This window comes from Sander lucioperca, chromosome 15 (genome assembly GCF_008315115.2).
Source record: "Sander lucioperca isolate FBNREF2018 chromosome 15, SLUC_FBN_1.2, whole genome shotgun sequence".
Taxonomy (NCBI): domain Eukaryota; kingdom Metazoa; phylum Chordata; class Actinopteri; order Perciformes; family Percidae; genus Sander; species Sander lucioperca.
In genome coordinates, this window is record NC_050187.1 from 20,383,312 (window position 1) to 20,398,135 (window position 14,824).

Here is a 14,824-nt window from a genome sequence, read left to right on the forward strand (position 1 = left end):
CTGTCCCATATGTTTATCCATCCCCTGCAACACTGGTAATGTAGCTGAACTCTGACTTATAACAAAATCCCTGCATACAGGCAAGATATCACTAATACTCATAAAATATAGAAATGCAACCATAACATGCTTTAAGAATGACAATAACAGTTTGGGACAACATTTTCCACTGTTCCAAGAACCCAAATCACCAGCTGATTCACTTCAACATATGTCATAGGACATATTGGACTCCTCAGAAGAGAAACGTCTCTAAAGTCATTCCCACTCCCTATTGCACGTTCTGTCAACCTGAACAAATTGGAACTTCCCTGCACATGGTCTGGGAGTGTGAACAGGTGCATGAGTTCTGGACCTGAAGTTATTGTTTAAAGGACAATATGCTTGTAGTCAAATTTAAGCTCCAAATTACTGTTACTGTAATAAAACACCTTGCATTTCTGTAATGTAGTTTGGTGGTGCATTTTTCTGGTTGGCTTAACATAAATGATGTGACCTAAGGTTGACATTTAAAGTCCAGCAATGGTACAATGTAGTCTGATTGCAGAACAAAATATGGCAGTCTAAAAGCATGAATGTTAGTTTTATTGTCAGAGCTTTTAGTTAGAATCAACATACAAGGATTTCTTTCTCCATTGACGTTTGAAAATCATAAAGGGAGAATCAACTGAACAGAGATCAGTGAACTACAAGTTTTGCTTATAAGTAATGCTCCATCAAAAATCATCTTTATTCTGCACCTCCTTGTGATGTGAATACACTGTAAGCACAGCAGAGAAGATTTCCAGGATACCAGATTAAAGCTAACTACCTTCAATAGCAAATACCGCTTCTCAGCCTCAACCTCTAGATTCAGGATTTTTTTTTTTTGTTGCAGCGGTTCATTTTCCTCACTGAGCTGAAATGGGATGCCGAGAGCAATCCTCCCTGGATTATTTAAACAGCCACTTCAAAGGAGAGCAATTATAATCCTACATTATTGATATGGGAAAATACAGTGAGTAAATGTCATAGTAACTAGAAGGGAACTGCCACAGACATATTGGGACGAGCAGAATGTGAGTGCATGATAAGTGCTTTTACGTTTGAGGGTTTAATTTCTTTATGTGACATAAGACGGTAGGGTAGAATTAATCTTACACCCTGTTCGAATACACAAGATACATCTACTTGCACCCACATACACTGTTAAATGCTCTCACTTGCTACGGTATATTTAGGAATACATGGATATATGGGCCTATTTGTGCACTTGGGTCATGTATTACCTGTAATTCTTTGTATTTTTTTATGAATCACTGGAGCAACTATTAAAAATATATAAAATAATAAAATGCAGTTCATACTTATACACCAAATAGCTGTAGTGTAGTTTATAGTTTGTATTTTTTGTTAAATGAAACCGTTTTGTGCTCTCACATTTCATAGTAAGTGTACTGACCCAGATTAGAGCATGCATGCGCGCGTGCGTGTGTGTGTGTGTGTGTGTGTGTGTATATAGTTAGTAGTAAGTGGCAGTAAATTATGCTGCGCGTGTCCCAGAGACCTCAGTGCAGATGGTTATTTTAGTCAGGCAAAGGCTGTAGGCAGCATGCTGTCATGTTGTGTAAATCTGGCTGCAGGAAAACACTCCATCCCTGCAGGTTAATGATGGGACTACTGCACGTTTTGAGAAATGATGAATGAGAACACTGGAGAAAAAAAATGATATTATGTAATGCTCAGCCAAGCAGTTGTGATTTTACATTCTGTAACCCATAACAACTTTCTGTTCATTGCCATCAGCTCTGCATGAATAATAACATTTTATGCGTCAGTGACCTTGGTGGATTCAAAGTTTACTGACCTTTGAAATGTCTGAATCAGGACCAAATGCTTTTTTGTCTTCAGACCTTTAACTCCCTTTTTCAGCTCACTCCCATTATAAATCCATAATATATGTGTATACAGTATAGTATATATATATATATAGTTTTCTGATGACTCTGCAGTGGTTGGGTTTATAAGTGATATTTGTAAGAGATTGTAAGAGTAGAGAACACTGGAAGAAATCAAAATCTGAACGTGGCCAAGACCAGGGAGATGGTGATCAACTTAAGACGGAAGAGGACGGCTTCACAACATCTGTGTGTTCTGGGAGGGGATGTTGACGTGATGGAAGACTACATGTACCTGGGCGTCCACATCAACAACAGACTGAACTGGAAGACCAATACCGAGGCTGTATATAGGAAGGGGATGAGCAGACTATTTCCTGAGGAAGCTGAGATCCTTCAACGTGTGCAGACGTCAGTCTGTTGTGGCCAGTGCACGGTACTTTGCTGTAGTCTGCTAGCTCCAGACTTCATTGAAATTGTGGTGAAGAGGACACTGAATAAACTGTTATCCATTGTGGATTAGCCTGATCACCCTCTCCACCACCTACTGGACCGACAGCAGAGCTCTTTCTCAAACAGACTGGTTCGGCTTCGCTGTCACAAGTTTACAGGAAATCTTTCCAAAGCAATAACTCTTTACAACACCTCATCTCTGAAAGAGAACTCTCAGAACTCTATCTATCTATCTATCTATCTATCTATCTATCTATCTATCTATCTATCTATCTATCTATCTGTCTGTCTCTCTCTGTCTGTCTCTCTGTCTGTCCGTCTGGCTTGTGTATGTTCACAATATTAGACATGTTGAAGGTTGGACAGTGACATGTTGATGGGGTTGACTTACTGCTTCCTGCCTCGATGGCAGGATCAAGCTACCAGCATGTTTCTAATATCAAAACAGATCAAGGACATGGCTGCAGGACAGCACTACTCTTACAGTAAATCACCTCCACACCTTTCCACACTGACACGTGTGTGAGGAAAAAGACACAAAGATGCCTTAGTAAGGAGTTTGTGTGTCTCCATACTCATTCACACCACATACAGGAAAATAATATATCCAATAAATATTTCTTGAATCAAGCGAACTTGCAGACAGATGCGCAGCTGTGTGGAAAACAGAATGAGGGATCTTAGTTTCACAGTTTTTCTCATCAATCGACTTAGCATATTTACTGAAACAAACTTACAATTAAGTACAATCCTCACACCACGTGGTACATTCAGCACAACACTCAATGTGACCTGCGAAAGGTGATTACTCAATCAAAAAAAGTAACTCGTTTTTCAAATGTAAATATATCCATCAATGAATAAATCATTGTCATCAAAACAGAAGGTTACTTTATCATTACTTAGACCAAGACAGTCAAAATGCTACATCTTGTCAAATGACTGTGTACTCTGAAAGTGTGTTTGTTACCCACTATGTAATATTTTCCAGTTGCTAACATTGTATATTTAGGCAGCTGAATAGTATTGATGTCAGCCATGGCACACACTACACTTTCAACAAAACATCTATTTCTTATTGTATGTACACACCAGCCAAACCCAAATACATAAAGAAAGCAACCCAGTAGCTTGTACAGAAAAAAATATATACTGTACAACATCAAAATTATCATGAACTACTGCATGATATGTGCAAAAAAAAAGAAAATGTGCTGCAAATGTATGAAGCTCATGGGTCATCCAATCTCTCCTCTCTGTCTGGCCACAACATTTTATCAACATCACACCTGATATCCTCCCTTGCAATGCAACAAGGTTGTTTCCATCTAGCCTAAGTCTATCCATCTGACAACTTTTACAAGTACCACATATGTATTATGTATCTAATATATATGTGTGACAGGTTATTGTGATTGCTGGTTGCTCTATTTTGCATGTAGGGATTTACACAATGAACATGTGTATAATTGCATTTGAGAGTAATATGATTCAATAGCAAATGAATGCAAACTATTTTTGATTGCAAGGCTTACTCAGTGCATTTTGTGCCCGAGCAATTATAAAGGACTAGGTTTGATAGTCAATCGACGATTGTGCCAAAGCGACTGTAAACAGCAGCTGTGGAAATGTTTAGGTTGGCTGAGGTGATGCAAACAGCGTGACTGTCTCCAGACACTCAGCAGATGTACACACACACACACACACAAACACAATCTGCACATCCTTTTACTGTCACAAACAAAGAAGCTGTGCATGACTCATACTGTGTTCCTCGGAGTTCAAAGACCCTGCAACAACAACATTTATGGCTCCAGTTCAGACATACTGTAGCATTAGCAGGACAGGCACTATAAATTAATGTCTTTGTGTGTGTGTGTGTGTGTGTGTGTGTGTGTGTGTGTGTGTGTGTGTGTGTGTGTGTGTGTGTGTGTAGAAGACAGTCTCCTGAGCAAGAAATGGAATACATATACATAATACATACATACAAACAATACATACATATACTGTATCTGACCCTGACCTTTGACCTGGCGCAAGACAAAAGATTATTTCTCCACCAGTATGAATAAAGTAATATTGTTATTTTAACAAAAATGTTCACTATTACCAGATAATGTATCACCCACACCCACCCACACACACACACACACACACACACACACACACACACACACACACACACACTCACTCACACACACACACACACACAATGTATTGTACTGTTGTTTACGACAGCTTGACTTTAGAAGGTTCATCTCACTTGTTTTCATTTTAAACAAATTGTATATCGAAATACAATACCCATTTTCTATACTGTAGGCTCAGTCTGCCACTTTTTGCAATCATATTTCAGGGTGGGGGCCGGTGCCACCTAGTGCCCCCCTTCTAGCCCCGCCCCTGGAGTTGAGGAGGAACTGAGAGACTTTTTATGTCACAAGATAAGAGGTACATGAGAGAGGAAGAGAAAAAGTTAGAGGAGGAGTGGAAAAAGGGTACACTGCACTAATGCGGGGAGACAGGGCGAGTCTAGGGAGCATCTGTTTTTAGAGTCTCTAAACACTCTGAGTCTCTCTTTGATTTTGTGCCCTAAACAGCCTGTGTTTCACCATCAGAAAGCAAAAACCAGGATCTTCTCCCAGAGGAGTTGGATAACGGCAAGCCGAGACAGCAAGGCTGCAGTTATTTTTTGGCAGCCCAGGGTCAGTCAGGGCTGCTCTATTTAATAGCAGAAGGCTACAAAAATATTGAAGTGTTATTACAGTGGGGGCTTGAGAAATAATTTAAAGCGTGTGTGTGTGTGTGTGTGTGTGTGTGTGTGTGTGTGTGTGTGTGTGTGTGTGTGTGTGTGTGTGTGTGTGTTTGAACCATTATTACATAAGAGATTAGCATTTGCAGGTCTGGATGCAGAAACAAGGATGAGAAAGAAATGAGGTGAGGTTTTAGTCTTCTGCCCTTGTTTATTTCTCGTCGCCATTCAAACGGGAGAAAATCTGGAGATGATTTGATGTCAAGCAAATCTCAATCACACAACGGTCACAACAAGTTTATTTGATGGTTGTTGGAATTCAGCCAACTGAACTCTGCTCTTTGTAAAAAATCAAAATAAATCTCCCTTCTCGTCAGCACGTTTCTTCTTATTTCTCCAGTGTAAAGGAGGATAATTTGCTGACAACATGCTTGTCATGCTCCTCCCATGTCCTCCTCTGAACCACAACTATTTCCCTCTGTTTGCCCAGGACCTGAAGGCTCCAAGTGGCCTCTCAGGACAACTACATCATTTCATCCTTATACATATTTCACTCAGAGAGAGAGAGAGTAGGACTGGGTGTGCAATAAAAAAGAACAAACTCATGTAGTTACCGAGGCCCCTGGGTTGACCCTGGGCTCACTAAACTGAGACACACCTTTAAAACTCCCATCAGCCATGATCAGGAAGGAAGGAGAGAGGAGAATTCAGGAAGAAAAGAGAAGAAAAGGGCTCTCTGTAAAGTCTTAGAGCTGCACTAATATCAACTCCGGAGACTGTCTGACCTTCGCTTTCAGCTTAAACAAAGCACAACCAGCAGTAAGAAGCAGAACCATATCTCAGAAATCTGACTTTTGGTGGAACATACTGACATTTCTTTAGCAGCTCTGCTTGTTTGCATAGTTCTCCTCAATCCTTCTACGGATGCGAGCCACGCTGTTGTAAGACCTCACAGATCCTGGTGATTAAAGTTAAGTTGATAGCTGTTTGCTTCCTAGATGGATCTCTAGCAGGTATGATGCTCCCAGGTTATTTGACCAGGTATTGATGAAGATGATGATGAAGGAGGGTGAAGGGGAGTGGGGGGGTCATTGAAACTGCTGCAATGCAGAGCTCTGAAATGGATTCACGCACACACACACACACACACACACACACACACACACACACACACACACACACACACAGAAATTGTTCCCTGCTGATTGGACACCTGGTACTGTTGTTTCTATTACAGTAATCAATCACCAAAGCAGTAATACCCACACAGATTTCTTCATCATTTTATGCCACAGTTTTGTATGCTTTTGTCTGTGAATCATTTTGTTCTGGTGCTGTGCTGCTGTGGTGCGTGTGTGTGTGTGTGTGTGTGTGTGTGTGTGTGTTTGTGTCCAACTGGGTCAAACCCCTCTGTTGCCTCTCAGATAGTCTATTGGGAGATAAACACAGAGAGATGAGCTTTAATCCAGGATTGGAGCTGGATCCACTAACTCATTTAAACACACACACACACACACACACACACACACACACACACACACATAGCAAATATCAAATCTCCTAACTATAACCAACCCTAAAACTAAATCTAACCCTTTCATCGCCCTATCCTAAACCTTCACATTCACTTACACACATTCATGCACCACACTTATGTATGATCTCTCTCTCTCTCTCTCTCTCTCTCTCTCTCTCTCTCACACACACACACACACACACACACACACACACACACTGTTATCTCTGTCATCTGTGCTCTACTGCCTGTATTCTGGTGTCTGTGTGCTGTGTGTGATGTAACAGCAGTCTGTCAGAGATTGCGTTGTGTTTTTGTCTTTCACTCTAATAACTCGTTAGTGTCCTTAACAATGAAGTAAGCACAACAGTATTGTAAATGGACCAAAGTGTGTGTGATTTGTTTTTATTTGATAAGACCCTCTCAACTCAAGGTTCACTTACTTGTTTGTTCTAGAGCTCTTGACCAAGTTTCAAAAACATTATTTCCTATGTTTATGTTGTTTAGGGCTTCAGATTGAAAATTCCAATAATACTTTTTTTAAATAAATTAATAAATAAACTCTTAAAGGGGTGATAGAATGATTATATAGGGTATTTCACACTGTTCCTTAAGGTCTCCTAATAGGGTATGTAACATTGGTTGGGCTGAACATTGCTGGAATGCTATTTTATGGGTCCTTAACTACCCTGTGAATATGGCTCTATTTGGAACAAGAGCTTTTCTTCCAAATATGGTATGCTCATGAATATTTAGATGAGCTGTGCGCTGATTGGTTTGAGCGAACCACATACACATCCATTGGAGACTAGACAGCAGGTCTCATATTTCAGACACTGCAAAGTTATACATTGTTTTTTCGGGCTATTTTCATTATTAAATTCACTTCTGAGACTTTTTTTATGTGAGAAAGCAACTATATAAAGCTAATATAACATATACCCCAAGGTCTTATAAAGCTAACAATGGTGTCCGATTTCAATTTAATGCATTTTTGTGAACATTAGGGATTTCGTTAGCTGCTACTGTCCCTTCAATCCTATGGATAAAGATCGCGGCTAGCTGCAGGCCCTGGAGCTCCATCAGGGCCTCGGCATTTTGTAGTCCAGTAACCCAGAAACGGTGACTTTGCGCAGGTATGGAGCGCCGCGGGCTTCCCTTCGTGACGGAGATCCAGCTAGCTCACGGCGAGCCGGAGTCTATGAAGTAGGACACGCCGGGCGGCAAGGCAGCACTGGCCGCTGTCACGTAGCCTGCTGAGCTCCTGCTGAACTCCGACACACAGTCGGACAAAATTTGCAATTAGCCATCAATTTTCGTAAAACGTCCCATATTTGACCTCTACATAGTTGATTTCTCACATAAAAAAGTCTCAGAAGTGAATTTAGTAATTAAATAGCGGACCTCTAGAGATCTGCATGACCTAGCTAGATTCAGAAGACTAAGCTGACCTCAGGTCAGTGGTGTAGCCTATGCAAATGTTGGGGCGTGACAAAGACTAGGAGTTGAGATGCTTACGTCAACTTTTAGCTTTGTTCAGATTTGCCCGTTTTCAGCGGCAATTTCAAAATGTGAGATTTGCATAGTAAAGGGGTATCAATGGGATTTTGAGCTTCTATGTATGTCCTATTTACCCACCGAACTGTCGTTATTCAACTATGACAAGGTAAAATCGGTTTTGCATTCTATCACCCCTTTAAGATTTAATGCACATGTGGCAAAAGAAGGCAGGCCTAGGTCAGCGTGCCCTCCACCATCATCCATCCATCAGTGTTGATGCTGGTACTGCTGCAAAAGTAGCAGTAAGTATCAGGTATCAACAAAGAATATTTCATTTAAATAATTTGACAGTGTATTGACGCAAAGACAGCTCTGACAACATGTGCTTCCAATAAATGGCAGGACGGAATGATGGAAAGAGGTAGAAAATGTTGTAAGTCAGCAGAAAAACACACATGTCCACACACGCAGGCACGCACGCACGCACGCATGCACGCACACACACACACACACACACACACACACACACACACACACACACACACACACACACACACACACACACACACACACACAATGTCTGACTTCTCCATCCACCTTAAACAAGAATGACACTGAAATACAGACACGTGTTATTGTCGCTGAAGCTTGAAATTGCCTTTCCTTCCTGCTGTTGATTGTGTTTCACACTCAGTGAAACAAGAGCTGGGACCCCATGACAGATTCAGTGTGTGTGTGTGTGTGTGTGTGTGTGTGTGTGTGTGTGGATATCTAGTCTTATTCATTTGTGCCACGCTCACACCAATTTGAAAGAGAGTTGACATTCTGCTTGCGAGATTGAATTTATGCATGGAGGTTACCCGCTGATCAACAAGAGAGCTTTCCGGTCAGTTAACCAGCCACCAATCTAACTTCTCTCCAGTTAGCACGACAGGACTGCACTGAGTCCTGTGGCTGTGCAATGTAATGCTCCAAATAAGGTTAAACTTTATTGCAAATTAATTTATCTGAAACACCAGTTCCTTACTAACAGTCTCAGCATATAGTAATACTGTATATACCTGTTTATTATATACTTTATAATATAGCATTTTGAATATGGTCATGATGTATAATGTGTACTTTTACTTTTGCTGGTTTAAGTACATTTTTGTGACAACACTTATGTACTTTTACTTGCAACAAAGTAATTTTACATTGTGGTATTTCTACCACTTGAGTACTTCTTCCACCATTGGTGTTACTGGTTCAGTGTGTCACTGTTATCCTGTAATTGTCACTTGTGGCCACAGTGGCTGCTGTTAACAAGCATGTCTTGTTGTAAAGGAGCAGTATTTGGGCTGTAATTTTATTTTGGGATGTTTACTGGTTTTAATCTTAGTTGCTGGTTTACACATTACTTTATATATTGAGGAAGTTGTGTGAAACTGTGATTGGTGTGTATGAAAAAAATACAAAACCCATTGACAGTAATATTTACATCAGTTATGTTGATGTGGTGCTTAACATTTGCATTTCCTTCTGGGTACTTTTCTCATTGCACAGGAAGGTCAGAGGTCAGCTATAGAACAGCGCCTCTTGAGCTGGCAGGAGTGACACATGCATCAGGTTGGTTTGCTGACATGTAGGATTGATGCCAGGTTTTCAGGTCAAGGTCAGTCTCCGACTCACTATGCCAATCTGCAGGCTTGTTTTAGTTGGGGTTGTGATTGTCTTATAGGACAGGACAACGAGAGTTGGACAATTAAAGGAAATCAACTCTGGCTTATTTGCCATAATCTGAATTGGCCTCATGTAGAAGAAACACAAAACGTTGGCTCTCCATTCAGACTTTCATCACTTACTGAGGCTGTTTGAGTCGGGTCTGTTCCACAATCCACCTTGCATCAAATATGTGGAGAGAGGTAATCCTGCTCCTTCAGCCAAGATGTCATCCAGCCAGGCAGGCAGTGAAAGATTTACTGGCCTCTGGACTAGGAAACAGTTAATACTAATACACACATAATATATGAAACACAATTAGATTACTTACATCTCTGATTGTTTTGTCTCCTTGAAATTATTTCAACAGCTGTTTTTTCAGACAAATGTGTCCAGCCAACAGGGAAAATATGATTGAATGTGTAGAGGCAGGAAACCTAATATTTTTGGAGTTATACTGCAACTTTTAGCATATATTCCAGTATATTTGCTGGTGATTTGAGAATTTATATTGAAGGATTTTCCACGGGCAGACTTTCTATGACCTCCAGTGGTAAACAGCAGAAGTACATTTCACATTATTAAAAAGAAAGAATCACTAGGTGGCGCCACAGGTGTAGGAATGAAATGTGTCAGGGTGTGAGATCATTGTCCAAAGGGTAAACCAATGCATGGCCTCTGGGCAACACACACATACAGAAGAACACAGTAATTAATGAAGCACACGTGATTAATACCATAACATGCAGCACAGCTTCCTGGGCCCCAGTTTAAAAAGAGTGCTCTCTTCTGTTTGACCAGTTTTAAACATTAAAGCTAAACAAGACATGTGCTCTGGGCTGAGAGATGTTTACACACCGTCAATATGTCAAAAGTCCAAAGGTCAAAGATCAGACATTTTGTCTCTGTCTCTCCAGGATGTCAACAGACGCTGCTCTGTGTGAATCCTCTTTACATATAGGTACCCAACACCTGAGCAGCAGTCTGTGTTTGTCTAAATCTGTTCAACTGTTATTAATGCAAAGGCCAGGAACTAAATCGTAATCAAGAGCCAGTTTCGATGTTATTGCTCAGAAAGTTTCAAGTGAAACTGCAGTGAGCTGCTATCAAAACAATCTATCTGGAGTGAAAAATCAGAAACACCTGAGACACTCACTGTGTGTGTGTGTGTGTGTGTGTGTGTGTGTGGTTGAGAATGCGGTGTGACTATTGTCATCCAGATGACGTGTCACTAGGAAACAGTCACCTAGGTGTGTCTGGTGCGGCTACAACTTTAATTTCCTTCTCCTGTTACTTCCTCCACTCCTACTGAATGGTCAGAAAACCACATGGTATTTTTTTAATGCACTTGCTTTGAAAAAGCAGCCTTTGTATTGATTTTATTGGATGCTGTCAGAAAGAAATTCTGAGGAAATTGGCTGCTGTTTAGGAAAGTACTGCAAAAGCCAAAACCCTAGAGTGGTTTCTTCTTCCTGGCTTACCAATACACTTTAAATGCTAGTTTGTTTATTTAGAAAATATTTTTTTATCTCCAATAAGTAGTCATGGGGGTTTCTAGGACAAAACTTGAAATTCTCCACAGGTTTATCTGGTTTATCTGCAAATGCCAGCCTGTCTGAGTTTGACAGGCGTGTGTCTCGTCTGAAGCAACTGTGACAGACAGACAGACAGAAAGCCGGCGAGCCAAGCTGAGGAAGCAGATAATGGGCTGATTGATATGGGAGTGTGGCGTGTGACAGCAGAGACACGTGGCTTTTCTGGCTTCAAACCGGTCTGGGAGGGAGGCAGAGTGAACCAGCAACAGTATCTGTTTGTTTTGGGGGGGGGGGGGAAAGTGCAGTGACACACTTCCCTTTGTCAGTTCAATAGACAGGCTTTCATAATGGTGACATCCACAAAACAATTTCAGAGTGGAAACAGCAACTAACATTATTACGACCCTGTGGCTGTACAATGGCTGCACACAGGAATAACAGTGTACTCTGAACACCATTAGTGTTTCCATTAAATCAACCCACTGATTGAATACAACATTTGGTTTTCTCTTACTTGTGTATCCATTTTTTGGATGTGAGACCACAGGGAGGACTTAAAGACGGCTCTGTGTCACACTTGTCCCAGTAGCATTAGCTGTACTGCACTGTACTTTACTGGAACTCCAGATCCTCCTTATTCATGCTGGCTGTCAAAACTCAAAACTCAATACCACTTCTCTGTCTGTGTGACATTTCCAACATCACATTGGGAGCAAAGATTCAGGCAACCAATGCAGAGTCGGGGGATGCCTTTTGATAGGTAGATGGGGGGGGGGGGAACAAAGGTTAGAAATTAACCTTTAGGCATCAAACATCAGACATGAAACCTTGAATTCAGCTGAGTAGTTCTCATTTCTTTGGTATATTGTATCCTCATCACAAAGCAGGGAGTGTATTCAGCAGTTGTGCGGGTAGATCGTCATGTAAAAGCTGTCATTGTACTTTCGCCAATCTTAATGACTCACACTGACTTTGCTTTCTGATTTGTTCCATATGACATTTTCCACTTGTGCAACTGTGGTTTAATATGTATTAGGACACACACTTTTTTGGGTGTGTCTTTTGATTCTTGTTGTTTCTCTGGCAAACACAAAGGCACTGCTGCTGCTCTCGTCTAAATGAGAATTTAGAGCCATGAATAAACAAGACAAGAGCAGAGATGATATAGCCAGCAGAACAAAAAAATAAGAACAAGAGGAGTGGGAACTATGAACTGCACCAATATGATTCCTACAACTCTACACTTTCTACTATGTCTCACTGAAGGTTACCTTGATATATGATTGATTGTCTGCAAGCTAAAATCTTATTTTTCACTATCATCTGTCACTGACAGCCCTTTCATCTGTCTCTCCTGGGATGATATTCACAAGGAAGAAAAAATATCTGTTGAAATCATTTTTCTCAGAGATGTAAATCTAGCCCAGGAATAGAATAGATGTTTTAATCTCAGACTAAGTTACCTGACATGTTATTTCTATGAGATTCTTTACAAATAGCACAGGCAGATAAATCGCTGTCAGTGTGTCTGAACAACGAAACAGCCCAACTCTAACAAATAAGATGCAGTTGTAAGTTGAATAATGATTAGAGTGATAGTGATTAATGTTGTGTTCAGTCCTTCATTGCCTCTTGGAAGAATGTCTGTCTGTTGCACAGTATGTTTATAGTGTATTTAATGTGCTTCTTAAATGATTTTGCATGTAACTTTTACTGTTATTTTTGTATACTTATTTTTAAGATAGTTGCAGTATCTTTGACAAGACTGTTTCATTGTATGCAATAATGACAAGAACGTTGGACTGAATTGAATTAACTTCAACCAAATGAACTTCTGGGAATTTTTCCCCAAATATAAACTCTCTTGCAGACCTTTATGTCACCTCCTTCACCTCATCCCAACCAAACTCTAATCTTAAGTGGCTAAAACCTAAAGCCTGTTGGAAGCAGGACAGGTATCTCAGCCTGGGAATCAATTCAGGGCAAAATATAAATAAAATCCCTTTTCCACCTAAATGTCTACAATCTATAGGAACACAATGTCTACTTGCAACCCCTTGTCACAGGTTGATGCAGAGCAATTTGTTTTCCTTGTTTTATTGAAATCATTTTCAGAAGCGCAAAGAGGCAAAATTATCGAGTTATTCAAGAGAGAACAAGACTGAGGCTGTACATTAAGCTAAGTACTAATACCACCATGCTGACATGCTCACAATGACAACGCTAAAATGCTAATGCTAATCATTGGTAATGTTAACATCATCTCCATTGTAGTCCATATGTTTGGTAATCAGCAGCACACACAAAGTACAGCTGATGGGAACGTTATTAGTTTAGCAAGTTTTTAGTCGTAAATGATGGCGCTAGAAGAAAAGTCAGGGGATGACTAAAGTCATTATGATTCACCCTTGTGGTTATTTTTTACAAAATTGTATGTGAATTAATTAGGTACATGTTGAGATACTGAAGTAAGATTTATCTTGTGGCTGTAGAGGATTCCCTGCCCAGTCAGTATAGAGAATACTCACAGCCATTGGAATGGCAGGAAGTGAGAGGAAGTCAGCAGCTCGCAGGATGGGGGAGGCAGCAGAAAGAGCCTCCTGCTGGTTATGGAACAGGAGAGAGGAGCCAAGCTAAAAGCCAGGAGGAGGAGATGGGCAGTGATTTGGCCACCACTGCTGACCCGCCAACGGGAGGGTGTTACAGTTCAGGGTCGAAACATCCAATGAACGTTGGACACAGTCTGACGACATCAACTCCTCCCAGCCAAGGCTACATTCACCAAAGGTGAATGAAGGGGAAGTATCTTTTTTAAGATGTAATTACTCTTGTGGGGGTTTCCCCAGAGGATCCCCCTCCTCTGTGTGCCACCCTGTCTGTACATTTAGACTGTAACACCTACACTCTACAACTTTCAACAATTCATGTAAAATAAGAAGGTAATGTGTCATGGCTGATCAGCACACATCTCATCAAAGCAGCAGCATTTTATTTACGCTACACATTTTAAGTAAATGAAATCAATATATTCAACTCTGCCACTGGAGAGGCAGAAAAGGCTCTCAATGCTAACCCTTAAATAAAACCGAAGAAGCATTACGTTAAACACACCACCCATGACAGTTTGTTAATTACGTCAAGCTGTACGCACTGCGGGTACCTGGCACTTTTACAATCTACCCTTTGGCTGTGTTAGACTGTGTTTCCATGAAAAGGCTGTCCTATTTATGGGTGTTTTGTCATGCTGCAGGTAATATATTACGACAGCTGTGTTATTGTCTGATAGCTGGGTGTTTCCTTCTCACCCAGGAACATGAAAAAAAGGTCATACGGATGATGGAAAAATCTGTGATATATATTGACTGTGGCATTACTGAGAGATCAGTTCAAAAGGGTGCTCTTTTATAAAAGAGATAAAATGTTCTCTTGTGATGCCATGACTGGGCATGTACTGTATGTTTGGGTATTGGGTTCTGTTTGACACTTGGATCTC